The following is an 11,726-nucleotide window of genomic DNA, read 5'->3' on the forward strand; positions in this document are numbered from 1 at the left end:
ATGTTATGGCCATATTGGTGCATGGTTTTTTATTTTAAATTTAGCTTATTTTTGTGAGAGCTGTAGGTTCAACTTGAAAATGGACCAAAACTCTTTATCTTAATTTTTTAAAAGCTTGCTAAATGTCGCAAATTCTACACTTTATATCTTCATGTTGAAAGATTCTATTAACAATAACTGTTCAGCAGTTATAATCTTATTGTACATGTAGAGTGATTCCTAAATTTAGATTACTTTTGAATGATTCATCTTGGTCCTGTATATTTCCTTAATGTGTCGAATTTAGATGCACCTGCTCAGCTGTTTACCAAAAGAGCTTCAAGTTAGCAATAAAGCTTATAATGCAAAAATTGTATGTCATTTTGGGACTTGCTCAGCTGTTCACAAACTGCTTAAGCTATATTCTTCATCTTTATCTTGTCAGAACTTCTTAATGGAAGCAAGGCTGGGAGTTTAATTTCCTGCTGTTCACTAGTACATCACTTCACGCCTTTCTTTGTTTTATGTGTGTAATTTTTGTTCTTTCTCTTCTCCAATATTTGATATATAATAGATGTATGTGTATAAATAACACATCTGTAGGATAAATCACTGCAATAAAAACACTTTATTTTTTGGCATAGTGAAAATAGCATTGATAGTATAGATTGTATGGTGGGTAAGAGTTCTTCCTAGATTGGTGAGGAAAGTATAATATAATTGCCAAAGTGTCATAAATAACCACATAGAATTCTGAGAGTTAAGTGTAAAAATGACTGTAAATTTACTAACAGAGGGCATTTCTGAGAATTTGGGGAATCAGATGGTATCTCTAGAGTGAATATATGGAGTACCTGTTTATGAGTAAGATCAAGCTTATCTGCTAGCTTATCTGATCTATAGCTAACACTTACAATAAGAGATATACATTGAGTACCTTCTGTGTGCAGGGTATTAACAGTACTTATAGTATGATTTTTCTTTCTTGTTTAGAACATCCGTTCACGGGCCAGCCCTGTGGCTTAGCGGTTAAGTGCGCGCGCTCCACTACTGGCGGCCCGGGTTCGGATCCCGGGTGCGCACTGACGCACCGTTTCTCCGGCCATCCTGAGGCCGCGTCCCACATACAGCAACTAGAAAGAAGTGCAACTATGACATATAACTATTTACTGGGGCTTTGGGGGAAAAAAAAAAAAGGAGGAGGATTGGCAATAGATGTTAGCTCAGAGCCGGTCTTCCTCAGCAAAAAAGAGGAAGATTAGCATGGATGTTAGCTCAGGGCTGATCTTCCTCACAAAAAAAAAAAAAAAGATAACTGGCATACCCTTGGGCATGGAGATAGAGAAGCTTGGTAAAGCTATAACATATAGAATCTCAGGGTGAAAGAAATTTTCAAGGTGAACTAGTTCAATTCATTCAAACCTTGATGTGTGGTTTCTGTAGTCTTGCAGTTCCCTTCTTATCATGCTTGGCTTCCTGTAAATTTGTAAAATAAGGATGGGCATCTGATAGCAATGGTGGCTCCTGCTGGCATTTGTTAGGGATGGAGGCAGAGAAATGAGTGTGCCAGGTTGCAGGCGCATTTACTGGAGGGGATCATGGAGTTGGCCTCTATTTTTTATTGGTAGAAGTAAATGCCTCCCTGTCAACTGTCTTTCTTGACAGCAAAGCTTGAGCTAACTCTGGGAAATTCATGAATTTGAAGCCATGACCCAGATCACTATGAAATCTCAGTCACAGAGAAGGATTAGGCATTGGCATGGGTGAGGACAGTTCAAAAGATGGTGAGTGGTCCTCGTCGTCCTTCAGGAGCCACTCCAGGTATCTTTGAGTTCTTTTTCTCCTCACAATTTTGTAGGTCAGAAGTCCAGGTGGACTTGGCTGGGTTATCTGCTTAGGGTCTCACAAGGGTGAAATTGAGGTGTGAGCTGGGCAGGGATCTTATCTGAAAGTGCTGGGGAGAGAATCTGCTTCCGAGCTCGTTCATGTTGTTGGCAGAATCCATTCCTTGAGGTTATGGGAGTGAGGTCTCCATTTTTTCCGGGCTGTTGCCTGAGGATTGCTCTCAGCTCCTAGAGGCTGCTCTCAGGTCCTTGCCCCCTGACCTCCTCCATCTCAGCAACAGAGAAATTCCCTCAAGGCAAATCTCTCATGCTTCGAATCCCTCTCTTACCTTGAATCTCTTCATGCTTTCCTCTTCATCTAGCCAGAGGAAAACCTGCTTTTAAAGGGCTCATATGATAAGGTTAGGTTTACCTGAGTTATCTCCTTTTCTTAAGGTCAACTGTTTAGTAACCTTAATTACCTCTGTAAAGTCCTTTTGCCATTTAACAATCATGAAAGTAACACCAGGAGGCGGGCATCATAGGTGCCATCTAGGATTCTTAGTAGGTAGTAAATATCCAGGAAAAGGCTTTTGAGTGAATGAAATTCCAAGATAGAAAAGAAGTCAAAATTGGTAATCCTGTAAGAGGGTCAGGAAACCTTGGTATGAAGAGTAAGACAACTGCTTGTGGAGATTCTCATGGCAGAGAGTTTGTAAAATCCAGTCGTCATGACAGCAGGAATCCTTAGCAGAAAAAACACGAAAGCTCTAATAGACTGTAGAAATATATATGTTTTAGTTGGATTAGTTTTTATATTTAACGTTATTTTTTATAATTTGTTTCTCCAGAAAATAGAGCGCTTAAAATTCAGACAAGTGGAGAGGCCGATGCAGCTGAAAGACTGGATCTAGAAGAGCAGATTCAGTGTGCAACTGGTAGAACAGAGCTTTACGCAAGATCTGACCTTTCCGAGCAAGTCGAAGGCAGTTGTGAAGTTGTCAATGAGCACTTTACAATTTACACACACAAATTGGAAAGTCGCCACCTCCACACAGAAGATGGCCTCCACAAGGCCAGGTGAAGAGGAAAGGTTGAGTGAGCTGGGGATCACGCAAGCTGACGACAGCTTAATGTCACAGGAGATGCTTGTTCAATGGTGGGGACCCAGTTCCAGTAGAATGGGAAGGGGAGTTTTGGCACATTTCTTTTCTGACCACTATGATGCAAATAGAGGCAAAATGCTGGATTTTGCATATGCTGCCCCAAGAATCACTGCTGCTGTCCTAGTTCACTTCAAGTCTGTATTTTATATTTGATATATTTGATTGGGTTTGAGTGAAATGTAGATTTATGTCTATCTGCAGGTGTTGCACATAAAACACTTGCTCTTTATAAGAAAGGTCATAAAAGCATATAATATGGAAAATATTTGGAGGCTTTTTTCCAGAAAATCTTGCTTTCTCACACACATAGTTCTCTCGTATTAAGCCAATTAGTAACTTTCTAGTGTAAATACACTTTAATCTAGCACTTCAGAGAGGAGGAAGAAAGGCAGGGAATGCAAGATGAATGCACAAAAATGCAATGGTGTCAGATGTACAGGGGTCTTACAGTTGTCTTTTTAGCCCAATTGTAGCGAGTCTGATTTCCATGCTATATATAGCATAATACTTGTCTTAAAATAAAAGCTTCTATGACTGGGAGGTTATCTGCCTAATCATACTTATTGAGAATCTGAGTGGGTGGCATCTTTGTGTTGAACCATGTAATTGTCAAAACCGTAATAGACAGCACAGCAGCTTTGACAGAAGTGACGTGTTCTTCAGAGCCAGTGCCCAGAGAGCATTTTCACTGTTCCTGAATAGGAATGATTAAAAAGAAGGGGCTTTTCTTTCACCATAACAGTATTCTGATCAAATTTCTTACACAGTCAAAATGATTACCTATATAACCTTATAACCTATATCATCTCTGTGTTCTTGATATCATATGATAAAACACAACTTTAAAAAATATTTATATTAAAAAAGTGTATGTGATATTAATATGCCTACTGATTAAAATTACAATGATGAAATAATAAATTGAATCTTGTATTTTTCCAAACGCATTATGGGCCCTAGTGCCTGTGTAGCATATGTGATCCTTTGAAGTACATATAATATTTTGATATCTTTTTAGTGTTTCAGAAAGAATCTTAAATATTTCCCTCAGTGTGGTTGTTTGTATCTTAAATTTGAATAAATTATAATTCTTATTTTTCAGATGCTACTAAATGTGGAAAGATTTTTGTTAGATATTTTGTTTGACCATTGAAAGGTATTTTTCTTTTACTCTTTAAATCCTGTTGCAAAAGTAATGCTAACTAATTGTGCATTGACTTGAGCCAAATACTGATTAAAAATCATTTATTCAACTTTAAAAAAAAATCAAATTGGTTTTCCAATTGAATTTCCCCTGTATCTTGGAGTTAAGATTTTGTATATTCTCATGTAACTTGTTAGAGTATCAAGAGAATGACAAGTAGCTAGGTAACTAGTTAATACCTTCTTTGTTCCTATTTATAGCATGATAGTTTTTCAGATTTCATTTCTATATTAGTTTAAATCTAAGCTTTTATTAATTTTTATTCATGTGATAAGTTATTAGTGAATAGGCCTAATGTGTTCTTATTGAAGTTCCATAGAGTACATCTTGCCTCAGTTGTGAAGAATTGAGCATCTCAGATGACTTAGTACAGGGAGTACAGAGAGAGCCCTGGAGGGGTGTGGATTTCGACATTTGAGGTGAAAACACTGACCTGGAAAAAGGGCTGTCTTCTGTGTTGACTGAATTACCATATGCCCTGTCCTTATGGTCTTCCCTTAGTGTGACCTTGAATTTGTGGCGGGTAACAAAGTTCTGTACCTTGATTTGAGTATTTTCTTTATTTGAGGTTCTCTAGAAGTATCTCTATCAGATTCTTATTCTGTTACTGTGCTGCAGATAAATACATGAATGTATATTCATTCAGCCAGAGGTCACTTGACCTAAAGTGTATATACCCCACTTTCCTTTATAACTTCTAGACTTGGCTCTTCAGAGGGAGACTGAAGAAGAAACATAAAACTCTCATGAGCATCTAGGAGGAATCTCACTTATGTTTCTTTATAATTCAATTTGCTGTTATTATTTCTATTCCTTTTTAGGAAAAAAAATTCCACAGGTTTTTATGGAAATTAAGATGGGATAAAATTGACAATTAGACTTTGATGCAAATGTTAAGCATAGCATTTAGTTTTATAACATTTAATTTTATTCTGTGATTTAAAACATTATATATATATATATGTATACAAAATTTTTAACATCTTATATGTGTTCAAGTGAACATTCTCTTTTCCCAGTTCTCGCTATTAATAGAAAAATAAATATCTTTTAAGAATAAGACAGGCGTAGTATAATAATGCTCCAAAAATTACTTTTGCTGTTTTCCCTCAACATATTGTAGAAATCTCTGTCTGTACATACAGATCCACCTCGTTCTTTTTGATGATTGTGTGATACTCCATCGTCAGAATTCTTTCATCCTGAGTGATAAAACTCAACCCAGACAGGCTGATGAGGGTGTTCTGGCAAATAGGAGATTTGAAGACTGGAGCTGATTTGTGGCATGGTTGGGTGGACCTGTCCTCTTAATTCTGCCTTTCCTGGTGCTGGCTTCATCCTCAGGTTGGCTTTTTCCATGTGGGCAAAGATGGCCCTCAGCAGTCCCAGTTTTCATGGTCCCAGAAGAAGGGAGAGAGACCTTCTAGCCTCTGGTTGGCTCTGCCTATATTCTGTGCTTGTCCTCTGACCAGTCACTATAGATCTGAGGAAGGCTATTGCCTGCTCCCCCTGAATTGCATTTCCAGCCTCGTGGAGAGGGGTGGAGCCTTGTGATTGAGTCGCTCTCCTGGTGGTGGAAGAACATTTCTAGAGGAAAAGGGGGTTCTGTTACTAGAAGAAGATGGAAGGGCTGCTTTGCAGACAAAAACATAGACATCTGCTAGAGACGTAGCAGAAGTTATAACTTCACCTATGCCTCTGTATTGATGGGTATTCAGGTTTCCAGTTTTTCATTATTACAAATAGATACACGAAAAGAATATTCAATGCAACGTTTGTAACTTCTCTAAGATTTTCCATGGTTAGATTATTGAGTGAAGACTTTGGGTTGAGGGTTGTGGATTTAAATTTTGATAGCTATTGCCAGACAGTCCTTTAAGAGAATGAGCACTGCTTTACGCTCCTAACAACAGTACGGGAGTGACAGTTTGCCACACTCTGATAACAACAGATATTGCCAATTAAAATGCTTATCTGATGAATGAACAAGTCGTTTTGACTTGTGTCTATTTGATTTGATGTTTTATCCTTAACTATATTTTCATATGTCTCTTTTTGTGAATATTGCCTGTTCATATCTTGTGCCTATTCTCTTGGGTAGTTTGACTTTGTTATTGATTTATAGGAGTTTTATATAGTGTGGCTTTTAATTTAATATTAGAAGTGTGTGTGTGTATATATATTGTATGTAAGTATACTTATGTTTATATATTGCAATTATATATACTTATAAGTATATATAATACACACAAAATATTCTCTTGAGCTGTCTGAGCTTTGATTATGGTATTTTGTTTTACTTAAGTTTTAAGTTTTAATTCTAGTCAAATCTGCTCTTTTGCATCTTGAGACTTGTTTACATAAGGCTTGCCTATTACAAGATTATAAAATATTTTATGTTATCTTCTAGTACATTTATAATCTTGTTTAAATTTACATTTCTAATCCATCTATAATTTGGTTTTGTATATGTATGATATAGAACTCTTTTTCTCTAAATGGTTAGTGAGTTCTTGCGATACTGTCTATTGAATAGTTCATTCCTTCTCCACTTGAAATCATACTAAATTTCCGTGTTTGCCTACTTTTGACTCTCTGGCTTAAATACTCCTGGCTAATAACCTCGAGCTAAACGTTTATTCTGTTACAAGGATTGAAATCAGATTCGACCAGAAGCACTGTTTCCCAGCCATCCTACATGTAGCAGGCTGGTTTCCTAGAAAAGACTTGAGGAAAATGTAGTCTTACTCTCACTCCATTCTTATTTTTCAAAACCTTCTTGGCTATTGAGCTTTTTTTTAATCAGCTTTTTTGATACAATATAAAATTATCAGGGGCTGGCCTGGTGGCAGAGTGGTTAAGTTCTCATGTTCTGCTTTGGCGGCCAGGGGTTCACGGGTTCAGATTCTGGGCACGGACCTACACACTGCTCATCAAGACTTTGTGGCAGTGTCCCGCATACAAAAAATAGAGGATGGGCACAAATGTTAGCTCAGGGACAATCTTACTCACCAAAAAAAAAATCATCAATTTCAAGTATATAATTCTCTGAATCTCGACAAATATATCTAGCTGTGTAACCACCACCACAATCACAATATTGAATGTCTCCATCATCTCTAAAAGTTCTCTCATTTTCTTCTGCAGTCAATCCCCTTCCCCCAGCCTTGGACTCTGGCAACCACTGATCTGTTCTCTGTCACCAGAGTTTTGGCTTTTCTAGAATTACATATAAAAAGAATGACTCAGTGTATAGTCTTGTGTCCACCTTCTTAAGCTGAGTATAATGCTCTTAAAATATCTCTATGTTGTTTCATGTGTCAGTAGTTTGTTTCTTTTTATTGCTGGGTAGTTTTCCATTGTGTGGATATTGAGTATTATCTAGTCGTTCACCATTTGATGGGCCATATGGGTTGTTTGTAGTGTTTGGTTGTTATGGGTAAATAGCTGTGAGTGGGATTGCTGGGCTGTATAGTAAGTGCACATTTTACTTTATTAGAAAGTTACAAATTGTTTTTCAAAGTGGCTATCCCAGTTGGCTTTCCTACCAGCAGTTTAGGAGAGTTCTGGTTGCTCTACATCCTTGTCAACACTTGATAGTGTCAGTCTTTTAAATTTTAAGAATTTTACTGGGCATGGTAGTGATAGCTCATTGTGGTTTTAGTTTGCATTTTCCCTTTTTTTTTTTTTTTTTGTGAGGAAGAACAGCCCTGAGCTAACATCCATGCAAATCCTCCTCTTTTTGCTGAGGAAGACTGACCCTGTGAGCTAACATCTATTGCAATCCTCCTCCAATTTTTCCCCCCTTTTCTCTCCAAAGCCCCAGTAGATAGTTGTACATCATAGTTGCACATCCCTCTAGTTGCTGTATGTGGGACACCGCCTCAGCATGGCCAGAGAAGCGGTATGTCGGTGCGCGCCCTGATCTGAACCTGGGCCACCAGTAGCGGAGCACGTGCACTTAACCGCTAAGCCGTGGGGCTGGCCCCTGCATTTTCCTTTTGATTAATGATGTTTAGCATCTTCTGCTTATTTGCTATTTCTGTATCTTTGGTGAAGTCTATTCAAATCTTTCGTCTGTTTTTTTCCCCAAATCAGATTGTCTTACTGCGTTGTATTTTTTTTTTTAATTCTGGATACAAGTTTTTAATCAAATATATGTTTTGCAAATATTTTGTTTCTGTCTGTGGCTTGACTTTTCATTTTCTTGTCAGTATCATTTGAGCAGCAGAAGTTTAAATTTTAATCAAGTCCAGTTTATCAATATTTTCTTTTATGGTTTGTGCTGCTTATGTCTTATTTGAAAAATGTTCTTTCTCTTTTTCTTGTCTTTTGGATTGAACATTTAAAATTTTTTTAATGGATCCATTTTATTTCTACTATTGACTTATTAGCAATACTTTTTTTTTTTTCAGTTGTGCTGTAGGCAGTAGTTCTCAATCAGAGCAAAGTTTGGCCCCCTACTCGCACCCCAGAAGGACATTTGTGAATGTCTGGAGACGTTTTTGGTTGTCACAACTGGAAGTGTGGTGCTAATGGCATTTAGATAGAGGCCAGGGATGCTCCTAAAAACTTTACAATGCCCAGGACTACCCTCATCATGGAATGACATTTTGGTCCAAAATGTCAAATTGTACCAAGGTTGAGAAATCCTGCTCCAGGACAGGGCTCAGCAACTTTTTCTGTAAAGAACCAGATAGTAAATATTTTAGGCTTGTGTGACATATATGGTCTTGCATCTCCTTCCCACCCACCACCTTCCGAAATATAATAACCATCCTTGCCATCTGAACTGTACAAAAATAGGTAGCAGGCCGGATTTGGCCTGTGGCCTGAGTTTGCTGACCTCTGCTCTAGGGTTTACAGTATACATATAAGACCTTCAAGTAATATACTTTATCACCTTATGAGTAAGGTCCATTTCCCCTTCTGTCCTTTGTGCTATTGGTGTCAATCATTTTACACTTATGTATGTTATAAGCCCCTTAATATTTTGCTGTTATTTTTGCTTTAAACTATTATCCTTCAACAAGATTAAAAAATATGTTTTTTATATTTATTAACATATATACTCTTTCTGAGGTTCTTCCTTCTTTTGCATAGATCCAAATTTCTATTTGGTATCAAAGTCCACCTGAATAACTTTGTTTCTCATTTCTTTTGGTGCAGATCTGCTGACAAATTCTTCCAGCTTTGTTTGTCTGAAAATGCCTTTCTTTTGTCTTTGAATTTTAGGGAATTCCCAAAATTAGGGAATTTTAAATTACAGTTTATTTCAGTTTTTAAAACTGTTGCTCTGCTGTCATTTGGCTTGCATAGTTTCTGACGAGTAGATGCTGTCATGTGTCTTTTTCTCAGGGCTGTTTTTAAGATTTTATCACTGGTTGTCTGCAGTTTCATTGTCCTGCATCTTTGTGTGGATTCCTTTATGTTTATTCTGCATAGAATTCATTGCACTTGTTCATTGTGTGAGTTTGTTTTTTCAGATGTTTCTCTGTCCCACCCTCTCTCATCTCTCTTTCCTTGACTCTAATTACATGCATGTTACTCCTTTTCCCCATGGGTCACTGATGCTTTATTTTTTGATCTTTTTTTCTTTCTGTTTTGAATAGTTTCTATTGCTGTATCTTCAAGTTTACTAATCTTTTCTTCTGTACTGTTTAAACTGCTGTTAATTGCATCCCATGAATTTTTCATTTCAAATATTTTCAACCAAAGATGGTTATTTGGGGGACTCTTTTTAATATCTTTCTCTTTTCATCATGATCATATTTTCTTGAACATATAGAGCATGTTTATTTATAGCTATTGTAGTATCCTTATTTGCTAGCTTTATCATCTCTGTTGCTTCTGGGTCTGTTTCTATTGATTGATTTTTCTCTTGGTCATATTTTTCTGTTTCTCTGCAGTCGGTTATTTCTGATGGGGTGCTGAACATTATGAATTTTATGTTATTGCTGTTGTTTATTCCTTTAAGTAGTGTTGGCTTTTTTCTGGAATGCAGTTATTTGGAATCAGTTGGATCCTTTCAATGTTTGCTTTAAGCTTTGTTTGGGCAGGTCCAGAGCAGTTTTTATTCTAGGGCTAATTTGCCCCCACTTCCCATTTTATTTTAGAATTCTATCTGGTGCCCCATATATGTTGAGGCTTTTTCACTCTGGCTGGTAGGAGTGAAATTTTTTCTGCCTATTCTTTTCTAGTGGCCCCTTCCTCAGCCTTGGGTAGTTTCTTCTCACACATATGTAAGTTGGTACTCAGCCAATACCCAAGGGGACCCACTGCAGGTTTCTGGAGCTCTCTGTCTGTACATCTCCCTCCTCCAGTACTCTGCCTTGCAAATTCTGGGTGCTTTGGCCTCTAAACGCTGATTTCTGTTTCCTTCCCTTAGTGAATCGACTGGGCTGGTTTCCCTCTGTACTGAGGCCTAGAAGCCGCCTCAGCTGGTGTAATTGTAGAGCTCCCCTCTTTTGCTTCCATTCTCAGGTATTGCAGTCCTGTGCTGCCTGTTGTCTGGTGTCTGGAAAACCATTGTGTCATATGTTTTGTCCAGTTTCCTAGTTACTTAAAGCAGGAGGGTAAATCTGATACTTGTTACTCAATCTTGACTAAAAGTGGAAGTCTTCTTGAATCCTCCAGGTTGGAACCATTTCCAAAGGAAGTGGGGGACTCGATATTAATAGCCAATTGGTAACTAGGTCAAATTTCCAAGTTTCTCTAGCTCATTTCTGTTGATATCTCTACTAGAATGGTTGGTATTTGACCATCAAAACATTTTTGGAACATTTAAATAAAGAGGAGTATGGGTGGGGCAGCATCACAAGGCATTAACTTTAAGATGAGCACATTCACATTCCAGAATTACAGCCAATCCTAATTCGGTTTGCTTATATCCAAAATTAAGAGTTTTCTGCATTCAGACCTATTTGTGTGGGTGAGGTCAAGGCTAGTGGGCAGGTAAAATCCTACCTCACTAAGCAGTGTGTGTGAGATCACCACGCATGTATGCTTCTGATATTCAGCTTTTGCTACTTTCAGGTCAGGTGGGCTGACAACTTTCTCACTGAAATATTGGAGATAATCTTGGTGTGTAGCTCTTTAAAGTTCATTTTGAATAAAATCAGACCAATTTAGCAAGTAATTAAAAACTAATTATAATCTTGGCATTATCTTCATGGGAAGCATAATACATTGCAGTTACTTGTGAATGTTCTTCCAGCATCAAGTAGCCCTAATGCATAGTTGGCTCTGGAGTGAGAGGCAACTCTCTGGTGATAGCTGGTGGTGCTTTCCATCAAGACTTGTGGGAGCTCACGTACTGTCTTAGTTTAGATCTTGAAAGCTTTCTGAAGGGTTAGGCCTACTGTCATTGATGCAGCTTTCGGTACATTCATCAAGTGCTCCTGCGCTTAGCTTTTCTTCAGTGTTTACAAGGTGCCAAGTGAGCTGCAAGGAAGACGAGCAAGTTGAACACTTTCTAAAGTAATATGAAGCTTTACAGCACTAGAAATCTAATTCCCTCATTGCTTCTAAACAGCATTTCAAATCTGTCGTCAT

Source organism: Diceros bicornis, chromosome 34 (assembly GCF_020826845.1).
Source record: "Diceros bicornis minor isolate mBicDic1 chromosome 34, mDicBic1.mat.cur, whole genome shotgun sequence".
In the NCBI taxonomy this organism is placed as follows: Eukaryota; Metazoa; Chordata; class Mammalia; order Perissodactyla; family Rhinocerotidae; genus Diceros; species Diceros bicornis.